Genomic DNA, 12,467 nt, shown 5'->3' with positions numbered 1-12,467 from the left:
ATCTTATCTGTCTCATCCAGAATAAAGATATATTCTTAAGTATAACATTTAAAAGAAAAATCCTCCACTTAATGAGTGCTTTTCCACCTTATTCTCAAAAATTACAAATGCAGAAGATTATAATATGAGCCTGTTTATATTAGAGGTTTCTGGTATGGTGTTTTGACAAACTAAGACCTTACCAGGTCCTCGTTAGGATTTTATGAGTGGTGTCAGAGTGCACTGGAAACCCATTTTTAGCACACTTTACAATCAAATCAATCCGGTAGAGGGATGCTGTTTTATCTTTATTAGATTTTAATTTTTAAAATATAGTGTTTGCCCTCAAAATAAAGATCAAATATACTATGGGGACACATGGGGTATGGACGGTTATCTCTGCGAGCTTTTTTTAAAAACATTTTAACAGATTCTTGTTAAATAGTCCTTACTACATCCTATGCAAGGTCCTAGAGAGATAAATGTGAATGAAAAAAGAACACAGACCTTGCTCTCATTAAATATTTAGGATGGGGGAGGTGGTGATGACCAGACAATAATTCAGTGGTGAAATCTAAACTAACAATTGTTTCACATGTATAAAAGGGGAATGTGTGGTTATGGGAGGTGTTTCACCATTAATTATCATGAAAATAATGTGCATTATATTTTCTCAAAAGTAACGTGAAGTTTATTTTCTCAAAGCATCCTATTAATCTAAAGCAGTTCATCTTGAGTGAACGACTCTAGATAACTCCATATCTCAAGAATGTAACCATTGAGTGATTTTATTTTAAAAAATAATATTGGCTCCTTGACAGAAAATGGTTGTTCATGGAGTCTTAGATTCAAGAAATTTAAATTCCTCATCCTCTTAGTGGTTGCATTTAGAAGTTATATTGACCAGAATATTACTATACATCGTTTTCTTTTCACTGAAAATGGGCTCCTCCCATTGGATCTTGAGTTGTTTGAAGATTTTTCTGGAAATGCAGGTCAATGCTAGTACAATTTGATTAACTAAAATTTTCCTTTATTATAAAACTGTAGTTATACTTTATTATGTGGAATATTTTCCTCTTTGTAGGTTTAAGAGTCCTTAGAACAAACGTGTCAATAGAGACATTTAAGGAATTCTAACTGAAAACATCACTGGTTGATTAATTAGTTCACCTATTTATTCTATAAGTCTTTGGGTGCCTGAAATGCAGCTGACATATCACAAAACATTTTGTAGGAAAGCATAGAGAAAGGATTAACATAAAAGGCCTGAGACTGCTGTGATTAGAAAGATCTTTTTGCAAGGTAGACCAGTGGCTGGCATATGGGAACTTGGATTTCTAAAAGGGGTCTCATCATTCCCTAACTGATAAGCATGGTGTGTAGTACCTAAACTGTTTGTAAAAACAATGTTGGTTTTGCTAAACAATTGTTTTATTTCTGAAAGTCTGGAAATGTGATATGTGCTAAGCAGTGAGCATTAAGTCTCCAATGAACTTATCTGGAGGACATTTCACAACTTGGTGTTACAACTCATTGCTGATGAATCACAGATGTTTCTTGACTTACAGTGATATTACACCTTATAAAACCATTGTAAGTTGAAAATATTGTAAGTCACAAATGCATATAATACCCTGATAAACCCAATGTAAAGTCAAAAAATGTAAGTTGGACCACTGTAAGTTGGGGGCCATATATCCTCACATCTGTGTGACTCAAATGGGAGAGGTTTCTTGAAACCTTGTACATTGTTTCTGCTGGACTTTTCCCTATAAGCCTTTTCCCTTTGCTGATTTTGCTGTGTAGCCTTTCGCTGTAATAAACCATAGTAGTGCATATGTATATCATCAAACCTTAGAGTGGTCTTGCCCTGACACAAGAAGGATAAAAATATATATACTGGTTGTGAGTACTAAGGTTATATTTGCACATGAGTCATAGAAACCTTTCATTAATTTTTAATTTTTGTGGATACATTATAGGTGACTATATTTATGGGGTACATAAGATACTTTGAAACAGACATAAAACGCATAATAATCACATCAGGGTAAATGGGGTAATCATCACCTCAAGCATCTATCCTTTCTTTCTGTTACAAACAATCCACTTATACTCTTAGTTATTTTAAAATGTAAATTATTGCAGACTGTAGTCACTCTTTCTTGCTATCAAGTACTAGATGTTATCCATTCATCTAACTGTATGTTTGAACCCATTAACTATCGCCACTCCCTGCTGTCCTCCCCTCTTTCTTTTTGAGCAGTGTATCTCAACAGACAATTATTTTGCCCCGAAAAGGACATTTGACAGTGCTTGGAAACATTTTTGGTTGTCACAACTGGGAGGCGGCCAATCTTCCAGCACGTGGAGAAAGACCAGGATGCTGCTAAGCATCCTACAATAAATAGGACACCCCCACAACAAGGTATTATCTGGCCCAAAATGCAGAGAGTGCTGTGTTTGAGAAACCCTATTGTACATAACAGTGCAAGATAACATTCAATCACCTATCAGATTAATAGGTAGAAAATAAGGATTATTTATCCTTTATGAATGAAGGATTCAGTCAATTGTTAAGTATTTATCTCACTGTTCAGGAAGGAGATTTTGACTACTATTCCAGTAAGTATCCCTATTATCTAAAATTGTTCCTTGTTAGACTACCACAACTTCAAGAAAATATCTAATAAAGGTATATTCCTTTCTAAAGTTCTTGGCTCACTTAATGCTATAATTAGTGATTAAAATTCCCAGACATTTGGAAACTGTTAAAGAAATGGACTGACTTATATTTGAAACCACTCTGCCCTTCGCTGCAGATTAATTTTATATTATACACTTATATATCATCCAGTTTCTAAATCAGTGAGTTTTACCCTTCCCCATTTCATTAACATAATCAGTCCAGTATTAACTGATTCAAAACACTTTCTAAACCTGGCTAGACCAAGGAAATCCCATGAACCAACAGCATTATGTGGAATCCAGCCAGAAACCGCTTACCAGTCTAACTGATTTCAAGTTCAGCATCAGATTTGCTATGTTGGAAAACTAAAACGCATTCATTCAGCATACATCAATCGCAACATGCCTACTTAAAGAGAGAATTTACCATTATGAGAGAGATCATGTAACTATTGATTCTTCTTGTCTATTTTTTGTAATACTTCTGATTAGATCACTTTCATTTTCATGTTTTTTTTTTTTCTGTGTGTATATAAAAGGATTTGGTTTTCATTTAATCTTTTCTTTGAATAGTTTTTCCTATAGTTAAAATCAATCAGCAATCTAAATTTCATCTGAGCTCCAATCACATGTAATTTATAAAATTTTAGAAGAACACAGGTAGGTACTCAGAGTAATCAACTTAGCTTTGAAGAATAATTTAATTTGTTATTATCTGCCACAACCATAGCCCAGTGAATTGATTTAAATCATTGAGCTATAATTGCTTTTTGAATATTTTTTATTTTTCCCCTTCTTGTGAAGTAGTGATTAACAAAATGTAAAAATCTAAATTCAAAATATAATTTCATGTCATAAAATAAATGTTATGCATGAAATATAGTTAATGGTCAAATAAATTATTTGTTAGGATTGGGGGGACTTTACAGTTTGTCAGAAACATTCACACACATACAAAGTCTGTAAACAAAGATAAAATGTTTTCGCCGGAGAATGTAATTGTCATTTCCTGCTCCCTTATTGAAGGAAATCCACGTGTCTGTTTACGTGGATTGTTGCTTAAATCTGCCACAAAATTGTTATTCAAAACCTTATTCATTACATTATACCAAATAGGGTAATAATTACTACCAGAGGAGACACACTTTTTGTAACTCTTTACATTTTTTTAAATACAAGTTCTGTTATATAAATTTTGATTTTGAATCTTTTAATGATCTCTTCACTACCTCCCATACATCCTCTAAGTTTTCTTTATTTTTTTCAACTCCAGTATACAGATTTCAGCACTCTAATTTTTTACTGAGTACTTAACATATATAAGAAAAAGATACTTTACAATTTCCACATGCCATAATATGTTGAGTTTAGTTTATATTAACTGTATCTAGTTCTTGCTTGATTTCTTTTTTTCCCTGTAAAGTTATGTTTTATATTGCAAGTTTGTATATGTATGTGTAGTAGTTTTTTTAACAGATTATTCAAAATCTTAGTGGATAAAGCAGCAAACATTTATTATCTCAGTTGCTATGGGTCAGAAATTCAAACAATGCTTAGTTGCATCCTCTGTGTCTGAATATCTCACAAGGCTAAAATCAAGATGTCAATTGGGCTATAGTTATCCCAAGGTTCAACCAGTAATGGATCCACTTTTATAGTCACTCAAGTAGCTGTTGGTGGGACTCAGTTCCTCCACGGCTATTCCTAATTGGTGGTTGGCAAGAGGCCTGCTTCACTATTTTCCGCATAGATGTTATCCATAAAGCATCTCACAACATAGAAGCAGCTTTGACAGGGCTAATAAATAAGACAAAAAAGAATGTGCAAGAAAAAAGTCAAAGGCTTTTGTCATCTAGACTGGGAAGTGATTAAGCTCAAGTGTGATTAATGTCAAGCCAACTATCAAGCTGAAAGGACAGGATATGAATATTAAGAGAAGGAGATCACTGAAAGCCATTTCGGAAACTGCCTACAAAGTATATGGATATGGATGTTTTATGAAAATAAAACTCCTGGTGTTAGAGTGGTTTCTTTTTCAACTTTATTTTTTTTTTTAGTTTTCCTACATCTAATATTTTAGAACCCCAAACATGGGGATAAAGACAAATGTTAGCATGTTATCCTTAATATTTAGGAGCAATATTTAGGAGCACAGTATATGCCATGTTAAGGATGCTACTATGCCTCTATATTATGTTGGAAAGTATATATTCATCTCTGGCTCTCTTTTTTTCTCTCAAGTGATGGTAACTTGTATAGAGTAAAGTATACTTAGAAGCCAAATTAATACTGTATTTTAGTGTATTTGTATAAGCTTACTTAAGTATTAGTAAATACTCCTGTTTGCATCTTCATGATCTCCAAACTTTTTTCTCCTATTTTGGCATCTTTTCGTATTGACATGAACCAAATGTGGCTTTTGAAATAGGAAATTTTGGGTGGAATAATAATCCACAATGAAGGAGTGGATGCTAACATTTGTCTTTTAAACACTTCACACTGAGTTGTGGACACCTATCCCTTCTTTTTTCAAAAGGTCAGATAAAAGCCAGTTTATAACTTTTACCAAACTTATGGTGAATATTGTAAGACATTGATGAATATTACGACACAATGACATTTGAAACTCAGTATGCAATATGACTGTTCCTGAAGAACATAAGTCTATAAATCTCCATAGTGGTCTCCTACTGGGTAATACATTCTTTGTGACAAAGATGGACTTCTTCCCTAACCCCAGGCCGCCAACTTAACACAGGAAAAAGTGTACCATGATATTAGGAAAGTGACCTTGGGACTGTCTCTCCTTTCTAGAATGCAGGACTTAAAGATAAACTTTTGAAGAAAGAACATGTCCCGACTTCACCCTGGTACAAAGGCAGTCTCCACAATCCTTATAGCCTTACTCAGGATATGTCACTCTATGTCATCAGTAGAAATCTGTGGTCTCTTCAGGAGAAAGCCAGTATTCTAGGACCTTTCTGTACATCACTTAACATGGCAAGGTCTTCAACATTCAATGATCTATATTAGCACATTTTCTAAGACTATTTTCTTCAGTCTTGAGTAGCATCCTTATTCCATTTAGGTAGGTACATTTACCAGTCTATAATATAACGAGGGCTAACAACTAGGCTTGCAGGTATGCTGTCTTCATGTTCTACATTCCCAATTTCCCCAGTCATCATCTTATGAAAAATAATACACTTACCCGTACACACTGTAGGAATAAACGAGACTAAATATTTATGGGTATTCTAGATTCATAATTTGGAAAAGTCTCTCATACAGACCACTTCTTTCATGACCACACAGAGAAATACAGTAATAAGTACAAAGCACTGACATGTTAGATGTTTTCTACAAAGAGTCAGTGACCTCATAACAAAAATTAATTAAACAGGATAGCCTTGAAATAGGGATGGTACGTATTCTGTTGTATATATCCAGATAGAGTATGACAAAAGTTATGAGGAAAGGAAAAGACTTATCTACCATCCTATCACCTTAATTTTTTTTTTTTTTCTTTTTTTTTTTGAGACGGAGTCTCGCTCAGTCTCCCAGGCTGGAGTGCAGCGGCACGACCTCAGCTCATTGCAAGCTCCGCCTCCTGGGTTCAGGCCATTCTCCTGCCTCAGCCTCCCGTGTAGCTGGGACTACAGGCGCCCGCCACCACGTCCGGCTAGCTTTTTTTTTTTTTTTTTTTGTATTTTTGGTAGAGACGGGTTTTCACCATGTTAGCCAGGATAGTCTCAATCTCCTGACCTCGTGATCCGCCGGCCTCGGCCTCCCAAAGTGCTGGGATTACAGGGGTGAGCTACCGCACCCAGCCTCCCCGTCACATTACATTTATCTCACCATTGTCATAGGCAGAACATTGGCCCCTCAAAGGCGTTTAATGTCTTATACCTCACAATTGTTGAATATGTTATAGCACATGGTAAGTGGGAATTAAAATTGAAGACTGAATTAAGATTACTACTCAAGTGACCTTGAGAAGGATATTAACCTGGATTCTTGAGGTGGGTCCAATATAATCACAATGGTCTTTCAAAATCAAAGAGAGAAGTAGAAATAGAGGTCAGAATGATGCCAATTGAGAACGACTCAGGTGGCCATTGCTGATTTTAAAGATAGAAGCGGGGCCATGAGCCATGAGCCAAACAATGTAACCAGCCTCTGGAAGCTAGAAAAGGCAAATAAATGGATTCTCCCTCAAGCCGACAGATAAAACACAGCCCTGTCAATACCTTGATTTTAGTCCGGTGAGACCTATTTTTTATTCTGATTTCAGAAATTATAAGATACATTCGTGTTGTTTTAAACCATCAGTTTTGTAGTAGTTGGTAATAGCTGTAATAGGACTCTATTGCCTTATTCTTCATTTTTTCTGCCACCAATGATTATGCTTCACTGATATGTAAACCTCCCTTTCACTTGCTATATGTCCTTGACCATTGTGACCTCATCTATAAATGAGAAATTAACTATTTCATGGCATTGAGAGAAATACACAACATAAGACCTGGAAAGAGAAAGAGTAAATTTTTAGTTACTAAATATATATACATAGCTTTATTTTTATTTATATTAGTTTTATATAGTAATATATAGTTTTTGTATACTAGTATATAGTGTGGTTTAGTTTTAAATATTAGTACACAAAAAAGAGAATGTATATATATTTCAACCTATATTTTTTCTTTTTATATTAACACATAATATGTATTTGTGTGGTACATATGGTATTTTGATACATGCATACAATGTGTAATGATCAAATTAAGGTAATTGGGGTAGCTATCATCTTCCACATTTTTCATTTCTTTGTGTTGAGAACATTCCAAATCTTCTAGCCATTTTAAATATACAATACTTTATTGTTGGCTATACTCCTGTTGTGTTATTAAACACTAGAAATTGTGCCTTCTATCTATATGTATTTTTGTACCCATTAATCAATCTCTCTTCATCCATCCTCTATCCTACCCTTGCCAGCCCCTGATAACCACTGTTATAGTCATCATCACCAGAAGACCAAGTTTTTCAGCTCCTGCATATTAATGAGAAGATGGGATATTTGTTTTTCTGTGCTTGACTTACTTCAGTTAACATAATGACCTCCAGTTCTTTCCACGTTTCTGCAGATGACAGAGTAGCATTCTTTTTAATGTATTAATAATATGCCATTTTGTGTAAATACATTTTCTTAATCTGTTCATTTGCTGATGGACATAGATTAATTTCATATCTTGGCTGCTATGAATAGTAGTACAATTAACATGAGAGTCAGATTTTTCGTGGATATTCTGATTTCCTTTTTTTGGACATATACTGAGGAATGGGATTACTAGATCGCATGCTAATTCTATTTTTAGTTTATTGAGAACCTTCATACTGTTCTCCATAGTGACTGTACTAATTTGCATTACCACCAAAAGTGTAGGAGGGCTCACATTTCTCTGCATTCTTATCAGCATTTGTTATTTTTTTTGTCTTTTTAGTTATAGCTACTTTAACTGAGGTGAGATGATATTTCCTTGTGGTTTATATTTACATTCCCCTGATGGCTAGTGATTTTGAACATTATTTCCATATACCTACTGGTGTATCTTCTCTTAAAAAACATCTGTTAAGATTTTTGCCCATTTTGAAATTTTATTATTTGTTTTTTACCACTGTGTTCTTTGAGTTACTTATATATTCTGATTATTAACCCCTTTGTCAGATGGATAGCTTACAAATATTTTCTCCCATTCTGTGGATTGTCTCTTCACTTTGTTGATTGCTTTCTTTGCTGTGTAGAAGATACTTTAGCTCAGTGTAATCCCATTTCTCTATTTTTGCTTTTGTTTTTTGTGCTTTTGAGGACTTGCCCAAAAAAATCTTTGTCTAGACCAAAGTCCTGAAGTGTTTCCCCAATGTTTTCTTCTAGTCATTTTCTAGTTTAAGTTTTACATTTAAATATGTAATCCCTTTTTAATTTGATTTTTGTATGTAATAAGAGATAAGGGTCTATTTTCATTCTTCTGCATATGGCTATCTAGTTTACCCATCACCATTCATTGAAAAGTATTTGTTTATCAGCGTATGTCCTTGGCATCATTTTTGAAATGAGTTGGCTGAAAATGCATGGATTTATTTCTAGGTTCTCTATTCTGTTACACTGGCTTATGTGTATATTTCTATCACAGCACCATGCTGTCTTATGGATACTATAGCTTTGTTCTTTTAGTTCTGGATTGCTTTGGCTATTTGTGGTCTTTTGTGGATCCATACAAATTTTTGCTTTTTTTTTTTTTATTTTTGTGAAGAATGTCATTGGTATATTGATAGGGATAGCGGTGAATCTGTAGATCACTTTAGCTAGTATGAACATTTTAACTGTATTAATTCTTCCAATCCCCAAACATGGGATATCTTACCACGTTTTTGTGTCCTTTTTAATTTGTTTTATCAATCTTTTCCAGTTTTCCTTGGCTAAATTTATTCCTTTTTTTTTTTTTTTTGGTAGCTGTGTAAATTGAATTATTTTCTTGTATTTTTCTTTCAGATTGTTTTCTATTGAAATATAGAAATGTTGTCAATTGTTGTGTGTTGATTTTGTATCCTGCAACTTTACTGAACTCATGGATCATTTCTAGAAGCTTTTGGTGGAATTCATAAGTTTTTTGTCAGTATATTCTAAATATAAGATCATATCATCTGCAAAAAAGGACAATTTGAATTCTTCCTATAAAATGAGGATGTTCTTTTATTGCTTCATTCCTCTGTCTAGAACTTCCAATACTATGTTGAATAGAAGTGGTGAAAGTTAGCATATTAGTCTTGTTTCAGACCTTAGAGAAAAGGCTTTCAATGTTTTCCCATTCAGTATCATGTTAGCTGTGGCTTTGTTAGATGTGACCCTTACTATTTTGAGGCATACTTCTTTTATACTTAGTTTCTTATGTGTTTTTAATCAAGATAATAGCCAATGGAAATATGTTTTTAAAGGAAAGTTGGATATTATGGAATGCCTTTTCGGCATCTGTTGAAATGATCATATATTGTGATGTATCATGTTTATTGATTAGCATATGTTTAACTATACTTGTGTCTCTGGGATGAATTCACTTAATCATGGTGAAATATCTTTTTGTTGTGTTGTTGAATTCAGTTTGCTAGTATTTTTTGAGGATTTTTGCATCTATGTTTATAAGAGAGATTGGATTATAGTTATTATTATTGCATCTTTGTCTGGTTTTGGTATGATAATTCTGGCCTCATAGAATGAGTTTTGAAGTATTTCTTCTACTTCAATTTTTTGAAATAGTTTGAGTATAACTTTTATTACTTATTTTTTACATGTTTATAAAGTAAATTGATGTTTTACCTACTTTAAAATAAGTAAAACCTTTTAACCTGTCTGATGACCATAAAAACACTAAATTAAAACACATTTTAGCCACATTGTTACCTTTACAGAAATTATGCTAGATGTGTCTTTTGGAAACTATTTTCATATCTCTGTTTATACACTTGCCCCATTATAATCTGTTCTCAATACAGCAGCCAATTTGATCCTGATCGTTGTAAAAACCTAAATCAAGCTATACATTTATCCATTCAAAATCCTCAATGACTTATTCTGAGTAAAACCCAAATTTCTCAAAATGTCCTAGGGTGCAACATGATCTGACCTTCTTAACTCTTTGACGTCATTCTCATAATAGTCTCTAAATTCTGTCATGTGGTTTAAGTCAAAGAGTTTGTTATTTTCCAGAACATGTGAGGTTCACCCCCTGCTCAGAGAATGGCCTGGAGTGCTCCTTTCCCATTATCCATTTGGCTGGATCTTTCAGCTCAGCTTTTCAGTGAATCCTACCCTGGCCACCCGAGTAAACATTGCAGCTCAGCTCTCTGGCCTCCCCACTTGTAACATACTGCATACATATTTATTTTGCTTTGTGACTCTCCACATTAGGATTTAAACTCGATTAGGGCAGTATTCATGTCTGCTTTTTCATTACTGTGTTCTTAGCAACTGGAGAGGTGCCTAGCTCACAATTTGTACTCAATCATACTTAATACATTAATATTTAATTATTTATTTGCCATAGATTCAGAACTTCAGACACATCAGTTTCGAAGTTTGGCTGAAATCTTAAATGTCATCAGATTTATTCTTTTGACTTCACAGATGAACAAAAGTGAGGCCCAGAGAGGTCACATAGCTGTTTTCACTAAAAGTAGAATAAGAAAATGGCCCTGACTTTTCAGCAAATTATTTGTGTAACTTTGTACTTATGCTAGTAGCTAACACTCTTTTCAATTTCAAACATTTGGAATTTGCTAACCCATTACCTTTTCTCTAAACAGGATTACTCACCTATATTGTGAGAATTCACTCTTACCTTTCCATTACGCATTCTTAGCACTGTTACTTATTTAGCAAGTATTTCAATAATTGATGTACCCACCATTTTGTAGTATAGCAGGTGATTCAAAGATGAACTTCAGCTTTATGGTTACAGCTTTACTACAAATACATGCTCAATCATACGCCTCTTATGTGCCACTTCAGGTTCTTTCAGTGTCACCTGTGTCCACAGCAGATAGCTACTGGTTCAGCACCGGTGCCGGGGGCGACAAATATGAGTGACCGCTGGCCAGTTTCACATGTGAAGCACCTGACAGGTCTAACATCAGGTCCTTTCTGTGCTTCTTTCATGTCTTCTGTCAGAATTCAGTGCTGCCACTGAGGTGTGTAATGCTTTGGGACCCTTGCAGCACTCATGGGTGTGGAATCCATTCATGTAGGAAGGTAGTGCTCCCTCTGGTAAACCTTAATTCAGGGAGAAACAGAAGCTGGCCTAAGATTTTGTCCCCCCTAGAAAGAGATTATTTGACCTTTTTGAAGACAGTCCTTCAAAACCAAGTGATTCATTATACCTGATGCCATCGGTGACCAGCTCAGAAATGCACTGTCATATTGATCCTGCCTGCTTCCTGCCTCACTCTCCTTTTCCCTCACACCCGATTCTCTGGGGTCATAGTCCCTAACAAAAATATAGGACATGAATTTTTGCCTAAAGTTCTTTCTAAAAAATGTTGATATACTGTCTTTAAGAACCTTAAAACCTAGTAGAAGAAGATATATTCAGACACACATAACTACTAGGAAGTACCATCATATATATGTATGTGTGTATATATATATATAAATAAACACATACAAAAACTACACACAACTGCAGAAGAAAGAGCTCTTTTGCTGAGATGAAGAAGAATTTTTGTTAAAAACATGAATTTTATTATGTACTAAATGATGACTGAAGTATTCTTGGAAGAAGATAAATATAACAACATGTGTCATGCTGGTGATGGTCATAGCATGACCAAGAAAGGAAAGGAGCATGGGGCATGTGTATAAATACTGACGGCTGTGTTTGTAGGGGGGATAGGGGTGGGTGAGAGAGAAAGAAATATGTTGAAATCATCTTCCAAAAGCTACTTTCTTGAAAATCTAATGGATTATTGATCATTTGAAACTTATGATTGATAAAAATAAATGGCAAACCTGATTCTGAAAGGAAGGATTGTCTACTAAAATGGGAATTACAGCATTTATCAAGAGCAACGAGGCTGTTTTTTAGAGAAATAATTTGATGATACTGTTGTCTATGGTCACATGCTACAGAGTTAGATTCAGTCTCCAGTTTGCCAGTTGCCAGGATTATTGCAGCTTCTAAGGGTTCAAGAGGGATGACTTTAAAATGCAGTTTGACTTAAGGAAAGAAAGTCTAGATCTTGAC

The 12,467-nt window shown here is 34.4% G+C and overlaps 1 protein-coding gene across 11 annotated transcripts in view; it reads left to right on the top strand.

The window, feature by feature from the left end:
- LOC105496640 (protocadherin related 15) overlaps positions 1 to 12,467 on the top strand; it is a 1,825,405-nt gene that overhangs the window by 886,688 nt on the left and 926,250 nt on the right. The window contains exon 1 of one of the 11 annotated variants that reach the window (XM_071069557.1): positions 6,461 to 6,935. The exons of 8 other annotated variants lie outside the window; for them this stretch is intronic. The gene's annotated coding sequence lies outside the window, so the exon portion shown is untranslated. Of the gene's footprint in view, positions 1 to 6,460; positions 6,936 to 12,467 lie in introns of those variants that run through there. 2 more of the 11 variants (XM_071069556.1, XM_071069558.1) reach the window with 2 other exon arrangements.

Source organism: Macaca nemestrina, chromosome 9, assembly GCF_043159975.1.
Source record: "Macaca nemestrina isolate mMacNem1 chromosome 9, mMacNem.hap1, whole genome shotgun sequence".
NCBI lineage: Eukaryota > Metazoa > Chordata > Mammalia > Primates > Cercopithecidae > Macaca > Macaca nemestrina.
Note: the sequence above shows the minus strand (reverse complement) of the source record. Positions and strands in the feature narration are given on the sequence as shown.